The sequence below is a fragment of the Ochotona princeps genome, chromosome 22, assembly GCF_030435755.1.
Source record: "Ochotona princeps isolate mOchPri1 chromosome 22, mOchPri1.hap1, whole genome shotgun sequence".
Classification (NCBI taxonomy): Eukaryota; Metazoa; Chordata; class Mammalia; order Lagomorpha; family Ochotonidae; genus Ochotona; species Ochotona princeps.
This window is the reverse complement of record NC_080853.1, coordinates 3987561-3999778: the sequence shown is the minus strand read 5'-3', so window position 1 is coordinate 3999778 and position 12218 is coordinate 3987561.

The window sequence follows — 12218 nt, the reverse complement described above, 5'->3', positions numbered from 1 at the left end:
CTCATGGAAAACCACTGATGTTAATTTTTTTCCCTCCCTTGCTTCCTGCCCTACCTTCCTCCTCCTATTGAAACATTATCATTTCTCAATCCATGTCATGGAAAATCAGTCATAATTGGAGGAACCTTAACAAATAGAGGGAGCAATCTGTCACATCCTATTTGTATCAATGCTGTTTCCTAAGTTTTCAGTGTGTAGCTTCTTTTATGAAATGACTTAGCTCATGGGTGCTCTACAGAGAGAGTAAGACATGTGCATGCTGTCTGCTGTATGAAGCGGGGTCATTTGGAGAGTCTACCTCAATTAAATTTAATTATACTCTCCTTCAACTGGAGACACATGAAAAAGGTCCCCCAAATTTTATTTTAATTGAAGTCAATTACATTGTCAAAGTTTCAAGGAGAAACTAAAATGGCTATGACAGAGGCATCCTCACGCACTGTGTACCTGCATACAAGAGTCAGCGAGAGTCCTTTAGAGATGCATTTAAACATTATCCAACATTTCCTCTTGTGTTTGGGCTGACACAGGTGCATCTGAAGAGTGCTCAGTGTAATGGCGCAAGACAGCATTGTTCAACGGGACGAAGGATGGAAATTTGCATTCTGGTCGGCTAAAGGACTAGATGCAGACGGACTCTTACGCTCGGCTCACCAGCCTGTTCTGTAACGGTGGCCCAAAATAATGCAGAAGTGACTTTCTAAACATCCTTCAGCTTGTTCGAGGAAAAGAACTGTAAGAATCCCAGATGAAAAATGTTCTGAGTTGTAAGACCCCTTCTGCAATCGCTCAGAAGTCGGCCAAGATCAGGACTCACCCGGAGAAAAGTGAATGGGCACTGGGTATCACAAACAATAGACTTGTGTTGTCATAATGATTCCATGTTTATTCTTTTATTAGAACATAATATTGGACATTTTACTTACTGGTTTATGCGTTGTCTGCCCCCTCTACAAGATACATAAGTAGCTTGGGCCAATTTTTTGATTTCTGCAAATAATCCTCATGTTAATTGTGAAGGTATCATTATTATTAAAAATACATTTTTTATCATATCCCACACTGTACCTTTCTTCCTTTCTTCCTTTTTCAAGAATACATGTAAGTAGATTTTGTCTGCTCCTACGATGAAGAATAACTATGACTCCTCAGCGAAATATGTTCAGTTGTACTTTCAAGATCTGGGCCTCGTAGAGCTAATCATATTTCCCTAATGTTTTCTCATTTTAACTCTAAGACTACTCACCCTAATAAACAAATATAGAGAAAACTTACATGTGTTATTTTTTAAATGTCTAGTATTATATGAGTTTATTTTTTTCCTTTACACTCAACTTGTAATTTGCACTAGATTAATACATTTTATATTTTCGTAAGGCACAAAAATATCTTCTGCATGCAAATGTCAGGAGTTACAAGCTCAGGAGCTTGCACAGTGAAGCAACAAAGGGTGTGAATTGTGTCCCAAGCAGGGCAGGAAGGAATAGGGCCCATGTAGAAACATTCGCCCTTGGGTGCTGCCAGGCCTGAACAGGGAATTGGGACAGGCATGGACAGACCTTTCAAGGCAAGCATGAACTCCACCATGTTGCCTTTGAAGAATCAAACTTGGTCCTAGTGGATAATTGCCAAGATTTATCATATTCCTCAAATTAAAGCTGTTCTTCCTTATTTTTGAGTATATTAAAGGCACAGATTAGAAATGCTTATTTATTAAAGCAGGGTAGATACAACTGATGCTATTCGTCTCATGAAGTCAGTGGAAAAAGTTCAGGGACTCCTGGGAAAATGTGCAAACGCCAAGAGTGGAGGCCAAGTAAAACACGATTTTGGGGAAAGAGAAGCCTCGTTCTGTCCCCTTCAGACATTCACCATGTGCGATTAAGCTCTGCTGCCACCACAGCCCTGCACCATGGGTGCTGGGGACTAATCCCCAGCCTCAGAGAGGACTACCAGATGCCAGTTCCACTTTCAGGAGCGAAGGTTTAACTGCCAGGGACTGATGAGAACAGCTTAGTGGTCATCTTCAACTGTGGGAGGATTTTCTCCCCAGCAATTCTCGCAGGCGGCAGGCATGCGTACAAGGACTAATAGTGTGTGTGCCTAAGAGCAGTACCCCATTAAGTTTTTTTTTTTAAATAATGTTTAAAATCTGATGCAAAAACAGAAAACTGTACACATTTATGGAGTGCCAAATGATATTTCAAAACAAGTATGCGTTGTTGTCATGTCCAATCAGGATAAACATGTTTCCACTCAGACATTTAGCATTTCTTTATAGTGAAAATTTATTTCTATAGCCATCTTGCTTTGCAACCGCTTCTTGAAATGATCAAAGGAAAGCTAGATATTCTACTTTGTGGTAACAAATATTAATTTTCCTCTAAAATATCCAATTTACTGCATGTTTAATAAAGAGGAAGATCATTTTTATCTTTGGGATTACTAGTTGTTATCCATTATTGTTAGGAATTAGCAAGTTTTAAGATAATATTCTCCTTGTCTTGGCGATGAAACCAGAATGCCATGATTCCACAATGAGGTGAAAAGAAAAGTACCAAACTGATTAAGCATAGGCTTTGCAGCCTCCCTAGGGGGACCCAGTGCTCAGAGTCTGTGATGACCTCCAAAGGTCTCCAAGACCAACAGGAGAATCATTGGAGAAGGCTAGAGGCCTCAGGTGCACACCTGGACCACCGTTCTAGGGATTCTATTTGGCCTGTCTGGAATGGGGTCCCACCTTTGTATTTGTTAAATGTTCACAGAGTATCTACAGGGTTAAGAACCACTGTACCAGTCCCACTCAGAAGAAACTGTTCCCCTAGTCACAGACAGACAGACACACACACACACACACAAAATGGAGAAACTATATCCTTTCAGGAGAACACAAAGTATATCCTCTTTTTAAAAAAATCTATACTTCCCTCCCTCTGGGAGGAATTTAGAGCCATTTATTCCAGAAATGATAAATCTGAACTATGGCTGGTGGTGCCACGAGCAAATGCAACATAATAACAACAGAAACTGTGGACTCAGGAGAAGGGGCAGTGACTGACTGCCTGTGGCTGACAAGAGGGCAAGGAAATCAATTCCCAGTGAATGCCAGATACTTGCTATTCGTAAACATCTTCTGCAAAGGGGTCCATATCACTCCAGAGGCAAGGCCTCTGAGTCATGCCATTTTCCCCACAGGATTAGCTTCAACAACAACAACAACAACAACAAAAAAGTATTTGGCTTTGCAAATGGGAGTAAGTCATCCAGGAAAGAATGAGCAACAATCCTGAAAATGTGGTCCCTGGATGCCTAGGGATGCTCAAAACCCTTTCTAGAAATCCATGAGGTTTCTCTTTCCTCTGGGAAAATAGTGTCAGAATGAAGCTGACAAAGAGAGCGCCAAGCTGTCATTCCCCAAGAGATTCTATAGACTAATTGGCTCGGTGGCCATAGTTCATAGAAACACTCTGTTTACACTGGAGCAAGGAAGACAGTGTATTCGAATAAAGTGGCTCTCCCTCTCTCCCTAATTTACATGTAAAGGAGAAACGCACAAGAACCTTTGAAGCAGCAGTAACTATAGTTGTCATGAGATCTAGACCTTGTAGCACATTGCCCTGTGTGACAAGGCAGGAAGGAAGTCCCTGCAAAGCTGTGACAATACACACCAGCCTCAATGCACACTCACCGCGGAAAAGCACACAGTGGAAGAACTCACTCGCTTCCACATAAAACACCTGCTTCAACTGCTCAGCTGTCAGTCGGACCACAGTTATTTATAGCTGTTTAGTCTTAGGGTAAGTCTCCAATGTGAGTTGTCACTTTGTGATACAAAATGATAGTATTAGTCACCAATGATAATATTTGAATTTTAAAATAAACATAAAACAATTGAAAAACAGGTATCTACTGCCTGGAGTCTGTGAAAAGACTTTTCTGGGCCCTGCATTGCAGGATTACAGACCGCCATCACCCCGGAATGGCAGCCTCCCTCCTGTTCCTAGGTAATGTGTCTGGGAAAGCTCCTGAGCCCATGGATAGAGTTCCAGGCTCCTAGATTTAATCTTGCCCAGCTCCAGTCCCGCTCCAGCAGCCAGTTTGGGTAGTGACCCAATGGTTGGAAGAATTCGCTCACTCCTTCTCTTCTATAACTCTGCATTATAAACAAATATGTTTAAAAGGTTTTCCAATAAGAGTCATGTTAAAAATTAATGATGTACAGGCAAATGAGTTATTTCAAGCAGAAAGCAGACCAAGTGTGCTCTGCTAGGAAGCACAAACACAAGGATATGGTGTGAGAATTTTTACCTTTAAATTAACCCTCAAGAAACCTGTCATGTTCCAGTAACAAAGTCACCCATAATATCTTAAAAGATTCTTAAAATCTTCCTCCTGCTCCCATCCACACTAGTTGTGTGAAGCCAAATTATGTTCTACACTTCAAAGCGGCACACTGAGACAGACTGAACACAGAAACACGAAAATCGAGCTGACACCCATTAAATAGGTTTTACAAAGGTTCATTAAAAAATCTCCTATTCAAACACTATAATCTCATTTAAAATGTTGCTGACATATAAAATGTTTTTGTTTTTAATTTAAAATAAGCATTTAAATATTTCTGTGCCTAGGACAGTAACTGTTGACAGATACAACCCCCATGAGCAAAAGCATTACCAGGAATGCAAAAATTTATAACCAAAAGGATTGGTACCTTGCTCTTCCCTAGTACAATGGAACCAGGTGCTGCTGCAGGTGCAGGCAGGTGTCCGAGTGTGAGCAGATTCTTCAGTCATGGATGCTGAGCACCTCTGCACCCTCACCCTTGATGCTCCTATTCCCACAAATACTGATTTCACATTTTCCTTTAGTTCTTAATTATTTTGCATATATTTTAAAAGTTTTATCTCATTATTATGAATGGAAAGCCAATATCGTTTGTCTTGAATTTATGAAGCAAACATACATGTTTAAGACAAACATACATCTCATCCTTCTCATGTTAAACAATAGATATTCTGTCACTCACAACTAGTGCTTCCACCAAGTGTCTTTCCTTCCTTAATCTTAATTTCCTACACATTCCTTTAAGACAGATGAAAATCCTCAACAGGCAACCTCTACACTAGGAAATGCCTTCTGCAGTCCTTGCCGAAGGTGTTCGATCTTAAAGCAAGACGGGGCCAAAGTCACAACCAAAGCCCAAGCTGGTCGCCCCTGCTCTTCCCCTGACCCACGCTAGTCCATTTCTCCAGCTTAGACCGGCCTCGTCCAAGTTACATCAGAGGACACAGGCGCTTTGCTTCTCTCTGAGCTGGAACTCACCACGAAGCACTCTAGCTCAGGACTCCGCACACTGTGTCCTCTACCTGAAAGTCCTCAACGAGACCAGCCACAGGCAGGAATCCCCGTGCTCCAAAATGCCGTTACTAGACAGCCTCTGAAATGACTGTGGTGTTTGCTCAGACTGCAGCTGACCTTGGGTTTGTGAATGAGTCCCATTGAGCATAGCAGGAAACAGTAGAAGCCTACTGCTCTGGACAGCTTTGTTGTGGATGACGGCTTAGAGAAATACTGCATCAATAGAGAAGAGACACGCTACTCCATCCCAAGAATCCAGAGAAGTGCTTGACACAGAGAAGCTATCTTGACGAAAAAAAGGGGGTGGGGGATCAGGGAATTTTTCTGGTTGACAAGTCACCAATGGGTAGGCCCACAGCCCCTAACAGAGTGCCTGCATTCAAGTCCTGCATCTGCTCCTGTCCAAGCTCCCTGCTAATGTACACCCTGGGATACAGCAGGTGATGGCTTCAGCATTTGAACTCCGTCTTCCAGTGGGTAGACGTCACTTGCACTCCCAGGTCCGGGTTTCATGCTGTTGTAACACCAAATGTTTGAGGCATTTTCTCCAACTCCAATAAATTTTTTAAGTTAACTGGGAAAAAAAATGTTGATGGACACTTGAAAGAATGAAAATGGAACCACAAAATAATGTAACTGCTTTTCTCTACTAGCCCAATTACATTTTCCATGACTTGGTCTTAGAATTCACCTAAACAATATAATAAGTTTGCTCATGCAATTAATTCAGCTCTTCTAGGCACCCACACCAATTACTGAGGAAAACAAAAAAAATTAGAATAGACATTGCTACTAAATAGAATGTATTCAAATATTTATATCTCTTTCACAGAGTCTATAAATACTCCAGCTCAGACAAGCCTCTTGGAGTTAACCACAACAGATGACACTAGGACGAGCAAAGCTCCTGCTTCCCTCGGAGCCACTGCTCACTCACACAGGAGGGGGATCGCATCTCTGTGATTGTTTCTGCCTAATCACTTGCTGCAATGCCAGAGGGAGGGCGATGTCTTGGAAATTTTGACCAAGTCAGTTTAGTTTTTCCGTTATCACAGCAGGAGAGGCAAGCACAGAATTTTCATCTTTAAGGATAAGCGTTCTCAGTGTGTGCAAAGCTAGCTAAGTCTGAATAATGTTAAGACCGTTTTTGCAAAGGACTCGGGCTGCATCAGTTGCTGCTTCTATGCCACAAAGTCCATTTGTTGTGAGTTTTCGTGTTCCCTCTGCAGTTGCAAAGGAGCCAAATGCTTAGCCAACACTAGGCAGATTCTGTGATTCAGAGAAAACCTGGCTTTGAATCTTGTAAGTGAGATTCAAATTCTAAATCATTACACAGCATGCAAAAGTAGGCTCTGCTTAAAATGCAATGATTGTTTTAATTAACTTTAATTCATAGAGCTCTATCAATAAACACTTGGTCTTCTTTAAACTGAACAATGACTTTTATGAGAACTGTCTTTTCATTACTATGACATAGTTTCATCCCTCTCTCTCCTCCCTTCCATTAACTCATCTCGCTCTCCCTGCTGGCCTCTGCTCTCTCCCTCTCACGGTCTTTCCTCTTCCCTTTCTCATCGACCCCCAGTACTTCAGCCAGAAAAGGATGCCAGCTTCAACTGCATTCACTCCGGCAAGTGACAGTACATGTCTAGTTCGTCTACTTCATGACTTTTCTTAACTGACCGTAACAGATGTCAAATAAAAGACTTGATGTGTTAAACAATCTTTCAACTTTTTACTTTTACAAATACAAACCGAAACCTTCCTTCCATTTTTTGAGAGATCAGGAAAAACAATCCTATTTGCATGTGGTATAAGCTTTCAACAAGAGTTACTATTAACAATATTAGTAAACCAATAGGTAAAAGTCATATTCTCTCACAACGGAGCATGTGACAAGGCCCAGGTATTTTCTGCTTTTTTGCTTGTCTTGCTTTATTGCTTAGATTTTCATTTACACTCCCCCACCCCTGCTAAAGTTTGACTTAAAAAAAAGTTATGTCTCTTAAATAAAACCAATTGGCAGTCAACCATAAACACAATTTCACACACTCTTATGGATCACAGCGTATTCTCATAATTTATTTGTAAGGCAGAGGGCCACAGAGCCAAGGACAAGCTGGCAAGGCTCAGCTCTGCTGGTTACTTCCCAAATGAAAACACCACCCAGGCCAAGGCTGAGCTGAAGCCAGGATCTGGAACTCATCTGGGTCTCCCACTTGAGATGTGATTCCCAAAGGGATGTGCCAACTGGCACGCACAGCAGCACCCTTGATCTCCATGTTTATGATGCTGTATTCATGTCTCAGAACTTCCACGAGCACGTCCAGGGCACAGGTGGAGGGTGGAGTGCCATCTGTGTTCAGGTTCTCCGCTCCTTGACTGCAGCCATCTCAACACCTCTGTGTCTCCCTGTATCTTATTTCAACATTTATGCTTCTCCTTTTCATCCCTTAGACTGTTGTACAGTGTTATGAGTCGGCATGAGCATTGCCATGTATAGATGTTTTTATAGGCCCTTTAGAGCTATTCTTTATTTTCATAATCTTGCTAAATACTTACTTTCTTCCAGATATTTAGGCTACTGGATTACTTCTAGCATGTCACGACCCATAAATTAAGCATTCAACATTCTGTCTTCAAAATAAACTACATTGGGCCAGCATTAAATAGCAGCAAGGTTAAGTTGCCACCTAGGATGCTGGCACTGTATTTCAGACTGACAGTTCAAGTCCCTGCTGCTCTGTTTGTGACACAGCTCCCTGCTAATATGCCCGGGAGGGCAGAAGAGGATGAATCTGTTAGCTGGATTCTCACCACCCACACAGGAGGCCTGCCTGGAGTCCTTGGCTCCTGACTTCACCCTAACCCAGCACTGGCCATTGCAACCATTTGGGGAGCAAATCAGCATATAGGAAAGAGCTCTTTTTCCTTATCATTTTACCCTCCAAAAAATAAACATACTGCGTTGAATTATGTAGTTTTCAGAACAAAAAAAAGCAAGCATGGATTCAAGTTTACCCATTGATAAAAATTCCCATAAATAATTTATCAAAATTGGAAATACCATATAATTCAACATTAAGAACTGTACCCATGAGGGATATTTAATTTCAAGTCATGTAAAGCCCAGTTAAAAACAAATTAAACTATACAGATGTTGTGTCTGTTTATGTAACAAAAAATTCCGAGAGTTCTTCAGATAAGGCTTGACTCAGCAACACAAATCAAGCTAGAAATTACTTTTCACTTTATCCTTCAGCTCTTCCTTCTAAATAGTCCTACATCCTCAAGTAGAGGCCTGCTTAAAAATCTCAGGCTATCTCCTCTCAGTCCCTAAATAGCAGCTAGAGCTTCAAATCTTTCATCTTTATTCCATACACCCACAACCATCAGAACAACTCATCTGTCCAATTTTAAAGAAAACCTAAGAAGTTGTCCCTCCTCAAAGATTTCCTCCCATGTCACCCACTCCATTTAGTATATGCAGCCAACTTCAAACTACTTTGTGCTGTAGGACACTGCCACATGAACAAGCCACATTACGAAGGGTGGGAGAAAGTTCTGGGATGCAGAGGGACTATGACGTTGTCAAACAAATGACAGATGACTTCATTCAGAACATATTTTAACATGGGACCAAATATTTTAAAGACTAATCTCAGGTTGCATAGCAAAGTATTCTAGACTTCATCCCAATTATGGAATGGATATTTTGTAGAATAAAATTTCAATTGTAGTGTTCTACATATCCCATCCACAAGTGGCTTGCTTGCCCATAAGTTATTCTCAATCCTCACACCAGATGCTGTCATACAGGAGCCCCATGCAGTCAGCTCACACGGCCTGGTGTCAGCCCTGGTCATGAATGATTGGACAGGAAGTAAGTACTGGACCAAAACTGGGTCATCTAGACCAGATGTTTGGAACTGTAGTGCAAGTGGGGAAAATGAGAATAAGAAAGAAGCACACCTCCCTGTAAGGAACATGTCCCTGAACTAATAAAAGAAACCCTACTGCAACAGAACTACAGGTGAGATCAAAGGTCACCTCACAAAATGAAAACATGAAAGACTGTGTTAGTCACACTTAAAAAGTGGAACCTCTAGGAAAGAGGGATGAGAGATGCACTAAAAGGCCTGGCATGGTGAACTGTGCAGTCCAGGAAGGCAGGTACATCGACGGAAATGGCCGGGCACAGCCACAGGTGACAGTTCATCTGCCTCAAGGTAGGCTCAGAGAGGCCAGGAAGGCCTTCCAGGCCCACCAAGTTAATGATGATGCTTTACTTTAAATTATCTGTTTATGGACCATATCAGATCTACAAGGTACCTTGAGAACAAAACTCAGATGTTTTCAGCCTCACAAAGTTGATGCATTGAGATAACTGACACAATTGCCATTCACACTAAGACTCTCAGAAAAATCTAAGAGCACTAAATTCACACATACATTTTAATAAGTTTTAAATATTAACAGCTGGAATTACTAAGTCAGAACGCAAACACTGGATACGGTACTCTCTGTCTGGTCATGCAGTATGGTAGCTCAAGGGTTTTGAAAGAAATTTCACATGGGAAAACACAGGGCATCAGTTAAATTATTATTCATCCAAAGAAAACCAGATAATTGTTAAGCATTGAATTAAAGGATATTTCATGGCATAGAAAATGTTCACTATATGTCACATGAAAGAGCAAGTTAACAAATACTGTACACATTCAATTCTATGAGATGATACAAATAATGGAAGTACATACATCAAATTTGGACACTAGTTATTTCTAGACAACAACAGGTAAATTTTTATTTCTGATTTTTAGAAATTCCAATTCCTATAATAATGTCATATTTATTGAAGTTATATAAGCTGAAGTTAACTTTTTTTAATATTGGGAAATTAACGTGATGATACATGCTTAATATGTAATCTACGTGAAGGTGTACATAAATATTTAATCGCTCAACCACTGAGTCATTCAACAAATAAATCAAGCTGTTATTCTGTCATAATTACCATTGGGGGTGATGGCAAAAAATTGGCTTAATTGTAAAATAAACCTGGGAAAGATAATCAAACAATCTTAAATATATGTATATTCACAAGATATGCTTAATGCCTTGAGGGGAAAACTAACACCATGAATGCCCATGTGTACTTAAATTTCTCTTTATTGTACTGCATACTTATAGGATGTGCGTGAGTGTGTCACTCTTGCATGTTACTATCAACAACCAGTATTAATCTCAAATAAATACTCCACAATTTGAAAATGAGATCCCAAGAAAAAAAACATCCAGAGTTGTCTGAACCTGCTGAAATTCTTCTAAAAGTGTACTGACAAATAAAACCATTTTATAACAGGCCCTAGATAACGGGCCGAAGCTCTGCACACACATTGTGAGTTTTCCACTGTGCCATTAACATTCACACAAGCTCCCCCGGCGTCTGGAAGATCAAGCTGGCAAGCTCTGGTAAAGGCTGGCTCCGATTCTGTGGTTCCCGGGTACGGAGAGGCGGCAGGACCGATTCTCTGTTTAGCGGGTCTCCTAGCGGGCAGCCAGCGTGAGGAGCCTGGATAGATCAACGCGTCAGGCTGGAGGCTTGGTGATTGGCCAGACTGAGGACGAACTGAAGCCACTGTGCAGACATCGAGAGAACACAATCGCACATAGACTCGAGTACGGAAAAAAGGGGAAGAGAAATAGGCTTTCGAACTCTCGGCATACTGACTTGCCTACTAAATTAGGCTAATTATACTGTTTCCAGATGAGATGAATACCACCCTTTTTGGATGTATTAGAAACAAAACTGCAAAGAAAGGTTCACTTACAATCAAGAAAAAGAGATCTTTAGCTGAAGTATTTGGGCATAGCCATGTTGGTTGCATCCTCACCCCCCGGTGCATTCTGAGTTCATTATTCCTCCTGATCCCGTGGTGGCACAGGAAGCTTTCACATCCTTAGAATGAGAAGGAAACTAGACAGGGAGAGTAACTGTGACTTCTAGACGTTGAAAAACAATCTGCACACTGTCACTAAGTTCCTGTCATTTTTCTGGTATGTCCCATTTGCCACCCGCATTAGGAGCAATTCTAGGGTCTCCGGAGTCTATCTGGATGTGTAAGCATCTCACAACCTCCACGGGGGCGTGGGCAGCCTGGGTCCTTGAAAAACAAGCTCTAAAACCAGAGCCGGAAGAAATTAGATGGGTGCAACAGAATGCGCCGTCTTGCTGGTGCTGAATAAGAGCACATATGCTGTGACACGGACTGGGGTGCGGACGATGAGTACCAAGGATGTCAGTCCTATAACGCCTGATGCACTGACTTCCGCCTCTCCACAGGCTTGGGAGAGGGCTGCACGCGCAGAGCAAGTCGGAGCCCAGACCACTGACACCCCGACCGGACCATCCTGAGCCCCTGAGCAGCACGCGAACCCCTCAGAGCGGGGCTGTGGGATGATGTGCACCTGTCTGTGGCTTTACGTTGCTAAGTGTGAGAACCCCTCGCACAGGAGAACTACTGGACTTGTCACTGCTTCCTTCTGTGTTAACTCGGTTGAGTGACTCGTTTCTCCCTCTATGGTCACAACTGTAACTACGATGTGTCCAAAGAGTATGAGTGACTATGTGAACAGATATGAACAAACTATAAACACAAACATCCATCCCTATTAGTCTATGTTAAAAAAAACTAATAACCAATATTCAAATACATTATTTCTTTGGGATACTCTCATAACTCAAAATTAGAAATGTCACAGAAATTAGATTCCAGTAATTAGTTACCTCAGTAACAAAATATCAAAAAGAATTCATTTACTGATTACTGCCCCTTGCAAGCTGTGAATACTGC